The sequence below is a fragment of the Cupressus sempervirens genome, chromosome 10 (genome assembly GCF_028749045.1).
Source record: "Cupressus sempervirens isolate cs-2001-9-10 chromosome 10, ASM2874904v1, whole genome shotgun sequence".
Lineage (NCBI taxonomy): Eukaryota > Viridiplantae > Streptophyta > Pinopsida > Cupressales > Cupressaceae > Cupressus > Cupressus sempervirens.
In genome coordinates, this window is record NC_143127.1 from 873,958,951 (window position 1) to 873,972,704 (window position 13,754).

Below are 13,754 nucleotides of genomic sequence, written 5' to 3' on the forward strand. Positions count from 1 at the left end.
TCCTTCCTAGTCACTTTCAAGAAAGATCATCAGTGTTAATAGAGCCAATGTAGCCAATTAATTTGGGCATAGAAGAACATCCTCATCTGATACATTTGGCACAATCAGTGTCACCTAAAGAGAAGGAACAACTCATTGCCTTTTTCAAGGAAAAGAAAATAAATTTTGCTTGGACATATTCTAACATGCCAAGATTAGATCCTGATCTTATCATGCATCATTTGTCCATAGCACTAGGCATCAAACAAGTTAAACAAAAGCTTCAAAAAATGCACCCTCACGTTGCACTGCTCATCAAAGCAGAATTGGACAAACTCCTAATGGCTGGTTTCATCTGTGCAATTTATTATGCTGAATGGATATCCAATATTGTTCTTGTTTCCAAGCACAATAAATCTATCAGGGTTTGTATAGACTTCTATGATCTTAACTTGGCATTTCCTAAAGATGACTTTCCACTCCCTAATATTGATATGATCATGGACATGACAGCTGGCTATGAGATGTACTCACTTATGGATGGTTTTTTTGGATACAATCATATAAAAATTGTGTCAGAAGATCAGGAGAAAATGGCTTTCACATGTGCATGGGGAACCTTTTTTTGGAATGTGATGTCATTTGGTTTAAAGAATGCTGGTGCTACATATCAACGGGCTGTTACTACAATTTTCCATGTCATGATGCATAGAACCATGGAGCACTACATTGATGATACCTTGGTCAAAAGTGCTAAATGCAATACTCATCTACAAGATTTGTGTCCCATCCTAGATCATATGGAAAATTTCAATCTTCAACTCAATCCTAAGAAATGTGCATTTGGTGTCACATCAAGAAAGTTTCTAGGATACATCATCTCTACAAAAGGAATTGAAGTAGATCCAGAGAAAGTACAAGCAATAATGGACATGCCACCACCTCAGAACATCAGTCAGATGAGAGGGCTACAAGGAAGGCTTCAATCTATTCATAGATTTATTTCACAATTGGTGGATAGATCACAACCCTTCACAAAGACCTTACATAAGGGTGTGGAATTCAATTGGAGCTAGGATTGTGAGCAAAGCTTAAAATAGATCAAACAATATCTTGTTAATCCTCAAATTCTTATGCCTCCTATTCATGGCAAGCCTTTTCTTTTACACATTTCAGCCATTGAAACATCTCTGGGAATCCTATTGGCTCAGGAAGACAATGACAATAAAAAAAGAGCTATTTATTACTTGAGCCGAACATTGTTCTCTTATGAGCAGAACTACAACATTATTGAGAAAGCTTTCTTGGCAGTTGTCTTTGCTTCCCAGAAGTTGAGACACTACATGCTTTCCCACACTACATGGCTTGTGGCTAAAATAGATCCATTAAAGTACTTGCTTAGTAAGGCAGCTCTCACAGGAAGATTGCCTAAATGGGTCATGATACTCAGTGAGTTTGACATCCAATATGTTGAATGCAAGGCTATAAAGGGACATGCAATTCCAAACCAGTTGGCTGAGGCACCCATATAGAGTCTTCTACCGATAAACATTGATTTCCTAGATGAATCAATTTTGACACTCACACACCATACATGGGCTATGTTCTTTGATGGGTCCTTCACACAATAAGGATCAGTTGCTGGCTTACTTTTCATTACACCACAAAGATACTCACTGCCCAAAGCATACAAGATTTTGTTTCCTTGTACAAATAACATTGCTGAATATGAGGCTTTGATCAATGGCATGAAAATTGCAGCTGAATGGAGAGTGGATCAGTTAGACATCTTTGGTGACTCTCAGCTTGTTATCAACCAAGTAAATGATGTGTATCAAACAAAGGATGACAAACTAATTCCTTACAAATGCATAGTTGATGACTTGAAGAAGTATTTTGCACACATCACCTTTTAGCAGGTTCCACAAGCAGATAATAAAGTGGCTGATGCCATGGCTTCTCTGGCCTCCCTGCTACAAATGCTAGAAAATGATCTCCGACATGAGTTCTTGGTGGAAGTGTTACACTACCCAGCCTATGACACCCCTGATTCTAGGATGATCTATTCTATTATAGGACAATAATCATCTCACTACCATCACATTTATTCCTACCTTCATAATCAAACCATTTATCACAAGCTACATCATCTGTAGATATGGTGTACCATCCTCAATCATTACTGACAATGGAGGACAATTCAAGAATAAAGACCTCAAGGAACTATGCAAGAAATTCAAGATCACACAACATTGGTCTTCCATTTATTACCCCCAAAGTAATGGCCAAGCTGAGGCATCCAATAAGGCGATCCTCAAAATTCTTCATCGCACAGTCTGCAAATCAAGAATAGACTAGCATCTCCAAATAAATCCAACTTTGTGGGCATATAGGACAAGCATTAGAACTCCAACGGGCACAACTCTCTTTGCGTTGGTCATTGGGGGTAGATGCTATGCTTCCAATAGAGGTCGAGATTCCTATCTTGAGAATATCTATGAAAGGCCTTATCACTGATAATGACTACAGAATAGCTCAGCTTCAAGAGCTTGTATTACTGGATGAACGATGACAAGTGGCATGTGATCATCTATGAGCATATCAACAAAGAATGGCTAGAAGCTAAAATTGGAGGGTCAATCCATGTGACTTCCAGCTGGGTGATCTCGTCCTAAGGGAGAACCCCAAGAATCAACAACACCGAGTACAAAAGAGAAAGTTTGAACCAAACTGGCTAGGTCCTTACATCATTACTATTGTATATGGATCTGGCACCTATCAGCTTTCCACAACTGAAGGAGAAGTTCTTAAAGAACCTATCAACACTCTCCACCTAAAGCAGTTTTACAGTTGATTTAATCTCAGCAAGCTCTTTGTACATATCTATATGTTCTAAAAAAACTCTAAAAATCAGATAAAGTCCTAAAAAAAATTTGTTACCCTGGTGAAAACCTAGCAATAGGTGCCTTGGTAACACCAAAAAAAGTGAAAAATTCTCAAAAATATTAAAAAAAAATTCAAAAAGAGAAAAATACAAAAAAATTGAAAAAAAAAAGTGCCATTGGTTAAAACCTGGAAACAGGCATCATGGTAGCAAAAAAAGGAAATCATGCCAAGAAGGTGAAAACCTAGTAAATAGGTGCCTCTTGTTTCCAATGCTCCATCTTGTAGCACATCTTCTAGCTATTTTTTATAGTCTCTTTCATGCTTTTGCTTTCCTACTTTTCCTGCTCATGTATCTATGGATTGAGTCTTGTTACAGCTTGGGGGCATTTCCCCTTACTGTCACTATTTTTGAAATTCTCCTCATAGAATCTCTTTCGCAACAGTCACCAGTGGTCCTCACTGTGTCTGCCTATTGTTGCTAGTGTCACTATTTTCGAGATTCTCCTCATAGAATCTCCTTCACGACAGTCACCAATGGTCCTCACTGCATTTTCCTACTATCATCAGTGTCACTCATTTCGAGATCCTTCTCATAGGACATATTTTGCAATAGTCACCAATTGTTTCAGCTGTGTCTACCTACTGTTGCTAAGGTCATGTCTCTAGATTCCTTTCTGAAAATCTCTCTTGTGTCAGTCACCAGTCATCTTGGCTATGTTTGTCTACTATCACTTAGTCCTCTTTAGGTTCTTCATCGTGAAGTTTCCTCTTTGACCTCAGTCACAAGTTGTTCTGACTGCATCTACCTACTATCATCACCCTACTAAAGAGATTTCTTTCAAACATTTTCTGGACATTGACACTTGATATCAATCTCGAAAACATTGAACTCAAAAATGATATACTTGTTTGGATATGCTGAGCTTTTTCTTTGATTGCTTTGTTTTTTCTTTATCATATCTCCTCAAGCAACTCGATGATGTCCTCTTTGACTAGAGAAGTAATGACTAGGGGCATGATCTTTTCTTGGCTATTTGTCTATGGTTAGTTCCAACAAGTTGATATGTTCCTATAAAAGGGGTGTCCACTATAAGACCCTCCATCTCGTATTGGATGGCCATGTGTACCTTGACTCCTTTTATACAGATACATCAATGACATTGCTTCTTCTCCTTGTTTGTTGGAGTGAAATCTTCATGCTATAGTACATACTGATACTTGTCCTATTGAGTGAATGTATGGGTCACTACAAGTATATCTAGCACACTTTTGTCTTAAGTTACGAATGCAAGGGTCATTGTAGATAGTATAAATACTGAGTACTTAGCATAAGATGGATCTCTCATGTGTTTTGTGTGTCTGTTATGCAAGCAACATTCAGGTCATCCTAGCATCTATGCTTTGATGTTTATGTTAACTTGGTACATTAAAAAGGACAAATATTCTAGTCATTCTGGCTTCTTGTGCCTTGAATGCTTACATTTAATCCCGAAAAACCAATAACATATGTTATATTCATATTTCCATGATTGCAATGTTAGTGGGAATTGTATGACCTATGATCTTTTTTCTATATCTGATGATGATTAAATATTGAGGCTTGGTAACCAGACCTAGGGTTGCATCTAGTTTACGGTTGCATCTAGCCTAGGGTTGCATTTAATATACTCTTACATTACATACTTCACTTGCATAAGCTTGCGATTCAATTGCAAATCTACTTTCACCTTCTCTGATGAGAGACTGCGGATATCTTCAAAGCATCATGTTCTTCATGACTACACAAATGATTGATTAATCACTCTTTTGGCTACTTTGGTTGTTTTGAACCAATTTTTGGGATTGAATTCAAAATCTGACACACTTAGGTCACTCAAAAATGCCTTTTACAATTTTGGGACCAATGCGATTGAATGCTTGTGCAGTCTAAATTTTTTTGATACTTTGTGATTCTTCGAATCTTTTCAACTCAAACTTGGTCTTTTGGATCTCGAAATCACTTCGGATCAACTTTTACATTTCTTCAGATCACTCTGATCTCTCCAAATTTCTTTTGATCACTCTGATCTCTCCAAATTTCTTCTGATCACTCTAATCTCTCCAAATTTCTTTTGATCATTCTGATCTCTTCATATTTGTTTAGATTGTTCTGATCTCTTCTTTATTATTTAGATCATTATGATCTCTTCTACATTCTATTGAATCTCAGATTTCTTCTACTGCTTTACATCATATTTTTGGTGTGTCATCTTCTGATTTTGCTCCCAAGGGGGTAGGATGATTACATTATTAAACTTGAATTTAAAATCAATTTGAATCTTCATCGCTTGGGGCATCTTATTCCTATCTTATGTCCTTGTTACTTGGGGCATCTCATCACTCAGGGCATCTTGTTCCCTCCTCTCTGGCATCTTTGTTATCTATCTTATCTTTTCATCAATTGATCAATCTTATAACAACTCTTCTTAGAGTTCGATGGACAGGTATTGGGACAATCTAAACCCTAACTCTTGAGGATCAAGCCTCCTTCTAGGGATGATTCTATGACTCATGATTGGATCTTGTTATCTTTTATCAATCTCAGGTATCTAGGTGTTCTATCTAGATCCTTGAAGGTTAAGGGTTTTTCTAGAGATAATCTTCTAAATGCTATCAATCTTAGGTATCTAGGTGTTCTATCTAGATCCTTGAACGTTAAGCTACATTCTGGAGAAAATCTTCTAAATGATTTCAATCTCAGGTATCTAGGTGTTCTATCTGGATCCTTGAAGGTTAACCTCCATTCTGGAGATAATCTTATAAATGCTTTCAATCTTAGGTATCCAGGTGTTCTATCTAGATCCTTGAAGGTTAAGCTCCATTCTAGAGACAATCTTCTAAATGCTATCAATCTCAGGTATCTAGGTATTCTATCTAGATCCTTGAAGGTTAAGCTCTATTCTGGAGATAATCTTCTAAATGATATCAATCTCAGGTATCTAGGTGTTCTATCTAGATCCTTGAAGGTTAAGCTCCATTCTACAGAAAATCTTCTAAATGCTTTCAATCTTATGTATCTAGGTGTTCTATCTGGATCCTTAAAGGTTAAGCTCCAATCTAGAGATAATCTTCTAAATTCTTTCAATCTTAGGTATCTAGGTGTTCTATCGAAATCCTTGAAGGTTAAACTCCATGTTGGAGATAATCTTCTAAATGCTATCAATCTCAGGTATCTAGGTGTTCTATCTGGATCCTTGAAGGTTAAGCTCCATTCTGGAGATAATCTTCTAAATGCTTTCAATCTTAGGTATCTAGGTGTTCTATCATGATCTTTGAAGGTAAAGCTCTATTTCAGAGATAATCTTCTAAATGCTATCAATACTAGGTATCTAAGTGCTCTACTTGGATCCCTTAGGATTAAGCTATGTTCTAGAGATAGTCTGTAAAAGCTTATCAATTGGTCTTCGTATCATCAACTTTGGAACCAATCTCATCTTCGCATCATGCTTTCTGATGTTTCTTTGAATTGAACTTGTTGCTCGTACATTCCTTCAAAGAGGGGCAAAATGTAATACTCCAAAATTGGCTGATTGCCATTATACCAATTCAGGTCTATTCTTGATCAATCCTAAGACCTATTCTAATAGGCAATTCTCATTCTGCTACTCACTACTTGACTTAATTGTCAAATGGAAAAAGCCTAAATCTGCATTCATCATGCTTATTATTTAATTCCTATAGTATTGACTAATATTAGCCACATTAAACCTATTTGATTTCAATTTAATTTAATCTAAAGTATCCATACTTTATTAAATTAAGTTATATCCTAAGGCTAATTTACTATGGAATTAAATTTATTTAATTTAATAAATATGCATATTTTAATTAATTAAATAAAATTATTTTATTAAATGAAAAGCTACTTCTAATTAATTAAACAAAGTTATTTAATTAAATGGGAAGTTATTCCTAATTAATTAAATGAAGTTATTTAATTAAATAAAAAAAGTGTTTCTAATTAATTAAATAGAATTATTTAATTAAATGAAAAAGGTAATTATGAGAGAATATCTCACTTTATTAAATTAAATTAAATCTTCAAAATCTTCTCTTCAGTTCTAAAATGGAAACTTTGAGTAAACTATCTCTCAAAAAGGAATTAAATCAGTTAACTCCTTATTCTACTCAAAAAGCTCAATTAACTCCGTATTTTGCTCAAATTAAATAAGTTAACACCTTATTATACTCAAAAGAAATCAATTAACTCTCCTTTCTTAAGGAAGTTTCCATTTTAACTGAACCTCATCTTCAATCCTGATCATTGATTTGAATCGATCTCAACTATTGACGGTTTTTAGGAAAATCTATATAAGAGACCCTCCTCTCTTCATTTCAAAGGGAGGATGAATTTGGAATTTGCATCAAATTGCTTCTAGAATTCATACTCACATTTTCTCACATTTGCTCATATTTTACATACATTTGCGTCCTTAGCTTCATTTCATTTAGCATAATATGCATATGATTAATCTAGTTTCCTTTACTTGTTCTTAGATTAGAATGCATTTCTCATTCTAGATTAATCTGCACAATCATATAGATTAGCTGCATTTCTTTAAATCCTTCATTCTTAGAGGGTCTGGTTGCCTACACCTTGATTCTAAGGATATTAACAGGCAAAATCCCTTTAGATAGAAGGCAATAGGTCGCTTTGTAGGGAAAATCTTGGAAGAACAATCTCATGTTCATTCCAAGATGAATCCACATACAAATACCATGTTGAAGTGTGTGTGTTAGCAGAGGCTGCATATTCATGCATACATAACCCACATTCCCCACTTGTCACAAAATTTCCAAATCAAATGGATTATATTCATCCTAAGCCAAGTTCATAGCGATCAGTTATGGCTTGAGCAACTAGTTTTGATCATGAAAAAGATGATTCATCATATCACCAACCTTCCCATGCTTTACAAAGCCAAAGTTACCAAAACCTTAGGTTGAGATGAGTTGTAGAAGAAAACCCTAGCCAAGTGGGATGAAAAAATAATGAATATTAGTAGTGTAACAGATGTAGAACTAAAATTTAGCATACATGTGTTAGCTCATAAAATCTACAGTTCTACTCATCTAAATAGTGTGTCATGTGAAGTACTAGACTTGGCATTCAAAGTCGTGAAGAACAATCTATCATATGATCTTGCAGACTTGTTATTGAAATAATTTAACAAAAATATGGAAAGTATAAGGACATCCAACAACAATCCTTGCAAATTTGGTTCATTGCTGACATGTCTATTTTTGTATGTTCAAAATTTTTTCCCTTCTAAAGGTTTAGTCATATGGAGAAAGGATATAACTATTTTTTATTAGATTAATGAGTATATTGTAGAAATGCATAAAAATTTTGTTAGGATAATAGATAAGTGCTTTGATTTCTTCAAAGAGAAAATGAATGATAGATTTAGGATTCCCAGAAAATTGGTTGAAGACTACAAAGATGATATTTGTTTCCTAGTAAATAATGACAAGGTCTATATTTAGGAAATTATACCAAGAATTGTATGGGTAAAACCTCTTCCCTATGAGGTGAACATTGATGAAGACAAAGACATAATAAAAGCCTTGATAAACTAACATGTTGATCCAAAGGTACCTCACTTTGGAACATATGATGAGGCCAAGGCAAGAATTGAGCTTGCAATTGAGCTTCCACAGCCCATCAACAAAGGCAAGAAGAGGATAGCAAAAATAAAATCTAGCACACCTCTCTTGTTGACCAAAGGAAAAGGAGAAGATGATGATTATCCATAGGATGGATAAGAATCTAAAAAAGAAGAAAAGCCAATAAATAAGAAAGGCAAGTTGATCATCACCAAGCCACCCAAGCCATCTACTATAGTGTTCACCAGGAGATCCAGAAAGAAAGGTAGTGAAGTTGTGTTTAGTAAGCCTCTTCTCATCTTCTAAGAAAGACTGAAAAAAATGGAAGAAGGTGTAGGCATAACCAAATTCAAAGCATTAAATTATGAGATCAGGATAGAGGCTGAAAAGATGCAAATTGAAGAATTGGTGCTAACCAAGATGGGAAAATGGAAGTATTTCATTGATCAGTTAGAATCATATATTTCTAATGATTTATTAGAGAGATTGAAGCCAAGATGGGACTTAGCCATGCAGAAAACAAAAGATGTCTATGAACAAACCATGAGGTAGTTGTTACCGAGCATTACCAATGCTAATGTAAAAGAGTCTATGAAGAAAAATGAAGACAAAAAAGACTCTTGGATTCAATACTTTTTAAATTTTGTTAAAAGATATAGAGCATGTGTTTAAGAATGCCACAAGCATGTGGAATAATTTTTAAATCTTGCATAAACAAAGTGACTTTCTAGTAGAAGTCAAGGATGATGATAGTGATGATGAGGAAGATGAAACATACTCTAAGCCAACATAGTTTGATAATGAAGAAATTGAAGAAGATAAAGAGGAAGAAGCTACTAAGGATGATAAAGAAGATGATGAGGAGACTAATCCTATGAAGATAGCAGCTATAGTCATTGACTCACTTCCTCAGTCTCCATGCAAATCAGCAACTGCATCAAGTTTGGAGACGGCTTTAGTAAGTTTGATTGTGACCAAAATAGATACATCAAATTTCAAATCACTCCTTGCTCCCTCACAACTCAGTGCATTAATGGAAGTGTCTACCACTTCATTTATCAAGCTATAACCTACCTCTTCTTCAGTTCCCAAGTCAGCATTAGTAGTGAGTACATCATGTTCTACAATTTTGTGTTCTTTAGTAGCAAGTACAATTTTGGAATCTACAATTTTGGCAACTACAGTTTTGGATACATCTGAAAGTATATCGGTTTTGGATTTAGTAAGCATTCTAGCTAGTATTCTATCTATTGGTACTATATTAGATTTTACTACTAGTCCTACTATCTCTACTATAGTTTCCATTCTGGATTCTAAGGTAGAATTTACAAAAGCAATTGAACCCAAGGCTCAACCATGTATGAGACTTTTGAGTGTAAAGGAGATAGAGGAGGATATTGATCTAGATGAGGAGATTGAGATTCCAAAGATGGATTTTGATAATGCCACTGTAGATCAAATGCAATTAGTTAGTCAACTCCTCCTTAAGAAAGGAAAAAAAATAAAATTAAGAGATGAAAGAGATAGAGAATATAAAATCATAGAAAGTGCTAAGAATATCATGACTAAGGTGATAGGTGTTGAAGTTGATACTTCTCAACAGATATTATTTCAATTATAAGAGGCAATTTAGAAGTTCAATGAGGAATCTAGTGGTCAAGAAAAATTGATGGAGAAAGTAGAAAATAAATTTGATAACAAGGTTCTTAAGCACATTTCTCAATAAATTTCTATTTAGTAGGTGGAGCTTTTCTCAATTTTGACCAATCTTGAAAACTCTTGCACAAATGTAACATCACTTTTTAGGAAATTATGCAATGTTACCGAGTTCAAAAAGGAAATAAAGAGTAAACTAACAAAGATTGATGATGATCTAAAGGCTAGTACAGAAAATTTGCAACTTGACCCAAGTTCAAGCTCTGCACATCATATGAAGATTAGATTTTTGTTAGATATGTAGGTAGACTTGTTGAAAGAAGAAGCAAGGATCTAGTCTACACTGATAGATATTGAAAATATGATCCTTCCCATCATGGACACAATGCAAAAGTACATTTTTCACTCAAAACCATTGATCCATGACAACAACTTCTCAATTGAGAATCACATGATAGAACTTTCTGCACAAGTGCAAGTTGCTCTCCAAACATGCAAAGTTTTGCAAGAGAATTGGGATAAGACTCTAGCACTAATACTTAAGGTACATTCTAAGTTTCTTTCTTACATTGGTGTCTCTATGTAATTAAGTTTTGAATAAATTTTTGGCATTATTGTCAGAAAGGGGGAGAGACAATGTATAGTGAAAGGCTAAGTATATTCTATGGGGGAGAATCAAGCAAGGTAAGGAAAGTATATACTTGTAAAGACAAATTTTGAAAAATCTCAAAATCAGTATACCATACCAAGTTAGTATCACATTGTGATGTATATAAGTTTTGGCTAATAAGTGTTTTTGTCAGTAATGCCAAAGGGGGAGATTGTTGACATTAAGTCAAGCATTTTACTAGTGACAACACTTATTTGGATTCTGTATGGTTATCAAGCTCATTGCATAATCTATAGTATTTGCCAAGTAATTTAGTAGCCACCAAGCTTTATAGTTCCTACCAAGCATTATAGTGGTTAACAAATAAATTCAGGCTATGTGAAGTCTTATAGTTCAAGAGGAGTTGTTCAAGCTTCATAGTGCCTACTAAGTCATCAACTCTTGTGATGCAAAGTCAATGATTACTTAGTGATGAGATATTTAGTATTTACCAAGTGTAGGAATGGTAAATGTGGAATTCAGTTTCTACTGAGTGATACTATATCTATTGAGTCACTAGTACAAACAAAGTTTGAAACTACTCTGAGATGGTTAGTATGGACTAAGCTTCTACTTCTATTGAGTGCATGATGATTTTGAGTAATGATAGTGGACATCAAGTATCAGAACTTCACCAAGTCAGTCTTCAAAACTTGAGTATCTACATATAGGCTGACTTTTTAAGATTTGTGTTAACTTGTATATTGGCTGACTTTGTAATTTTTTTAATTGGATTGATATATATATATATATATATATATGTAATGTATTGCATCATATCCACATATACACATATAAGTGTTTTGAATTGAGAGAATGTGAATTAGTAGCAGACATAGTATATTGTAAGGCCATATCAAGGAGCTATAGAGCCATATCTATCAGATAAAGGTGATTATTACTTCAAAGAATCTCTATTAGCAAATCAATTTTAAGTTAGAGATCTATTATTTCATCCTAACAGGTGAACTAGTCTAAATGCTTTAACAGGGTAGACTTAATAGTCTTTTGTTAAATCTATTTACTAAGTGCATACTTTATTGTATGTTTTTAAAACCTCTAACAAGGTGAACCTATTAGTCCTAATTGCTCCTATCAAGGAAAATCATCAGAAGTGATCATTGTAAGCTTTAACTAGCCAACTTCATGCTACACTACTAAAGTTTTGTGGGTATTATCCCCACCCCAATTTTACTTTCTATTTGGAAGGTTTCTGGGTCACCAATTATTGTGTTCAAAATTTTTTATGCTTTCAGTTTCTCATTCATGTAGTAGATTAGATCTATTAATGATAATTGGATTATGCTATTAAGTTTTGATTTTGGTAAAAGTTTTTGAGGTTACTAATTCACCCCTCCCCTCTCAATAACCTAGCATAGCCTTAAATATTTCCAACAAGGGATGATAGCCACAAGCTTTAGTAATGCATTATAAAGTTGGTTGGTTAAGGCTTACAAATGATCACTTTTAGTGATCTTGAATGTTAGGAGCAATAAGGACTATTAGGTCCACCTTGTAAAAGGATGTATATGATACAATGAAGTAAGCACTCGATTAGGAGATTTAAAATAAGACTATTAAGTCCACTTTGTTAGAGGATTTAACTAATGCACCTGTTAGGATGAACTAGTGGATGATCTTTGCATCTAGAGCTTAGTTTGCTAATTGAGATTGCTTTGATGTAGAAATGATCAGCTTGATGTGATAGGCGATACTCTACTTTTCCTTATACTACTTGTAGCCTTTATTCTTCAATTCCCATTCATAATTTTTTCATTCACATACTCTTACACACTTGGATATGACAAGATGTATTACATATATATATCAACCCAAATAATTACCTTTTTGAGTCAGCTAAAGTACCAAATTCAATAATCTTCACTAAGTTGGCTAAATTTTGTAACTTTGGTTTTGAAGATCACTCAAATAATATTTTGACACTCAGAAATACTACCAACTTAGAAAGCTATGACACTCAGTTAACATTGTTAATCATATCACATTGATTAGATGGGATTAGGCACAAACTTGGTTAGTACTAAAGACTCAATGAACACTGGAGAACTTAGTTGACATTGAAGGGCTTGGTTGAAACTGTAACTTGGTCAACACTACCTTCCTTCTATTTGATTAACACATCTAGCTTAGTAGAAATTGTTACCTTTGTTAACACTACTTACTTATAGGTTTGCACTATGAAGCTCAATAGACTCTGTAAAGCATGATTTACACTACTTTCTCCTTTTGAAGCTTGGTAGACTTTGTGAAATGCGGTAGCAATGTAACCAACCAAATGATTAAGTGTTTAGGTACTAATTGATAAATGAGTTGATCATAAGGTCAAAAACTTTCCCCTTTGGCATTAGTGACAAAAAAACTTATCATACCAAAATTATGAATACTACAAAAATATAATCCAAAACATGCCCTATCAATGTACTTTGCTTTGTAACTTGATTTTGAGTGTTGTGCTAATAATCGGCTGACATTGACACAAATTTTTTTTTTTCAATTTTTTTTTTGTATCTTTGTTGTATATATTTTTTCCCCTTTCTAAATTTCCCCTTTGATGTTGTCTTCTTCCTTATATACATATATCTTCCTTTTTGTATGATATAACTATTTCCCCCTTTTTGACACAAATACGCAAAATATGCATAATTACAAGGTAACAAAAAAAATGTGAAAGGAAATCACTATGTACCTTAAAAATTGTGGACATTGTTTTATACCAATTGTCTTGCAAAAATTTTGAACCATGCAGAGCTATTTGCACTTTAGCTAATGACTCCATCATATGATCAACAATTGAACAACTATTATCATGGATTAATGTTTTTGCATTACATCCATGATAGGAATTATTAAACTCTAAATATCTGCTAGTGTAGACTAGATTCTAGCTTCTTCTCTTAACAATTCCACCTATAAATAT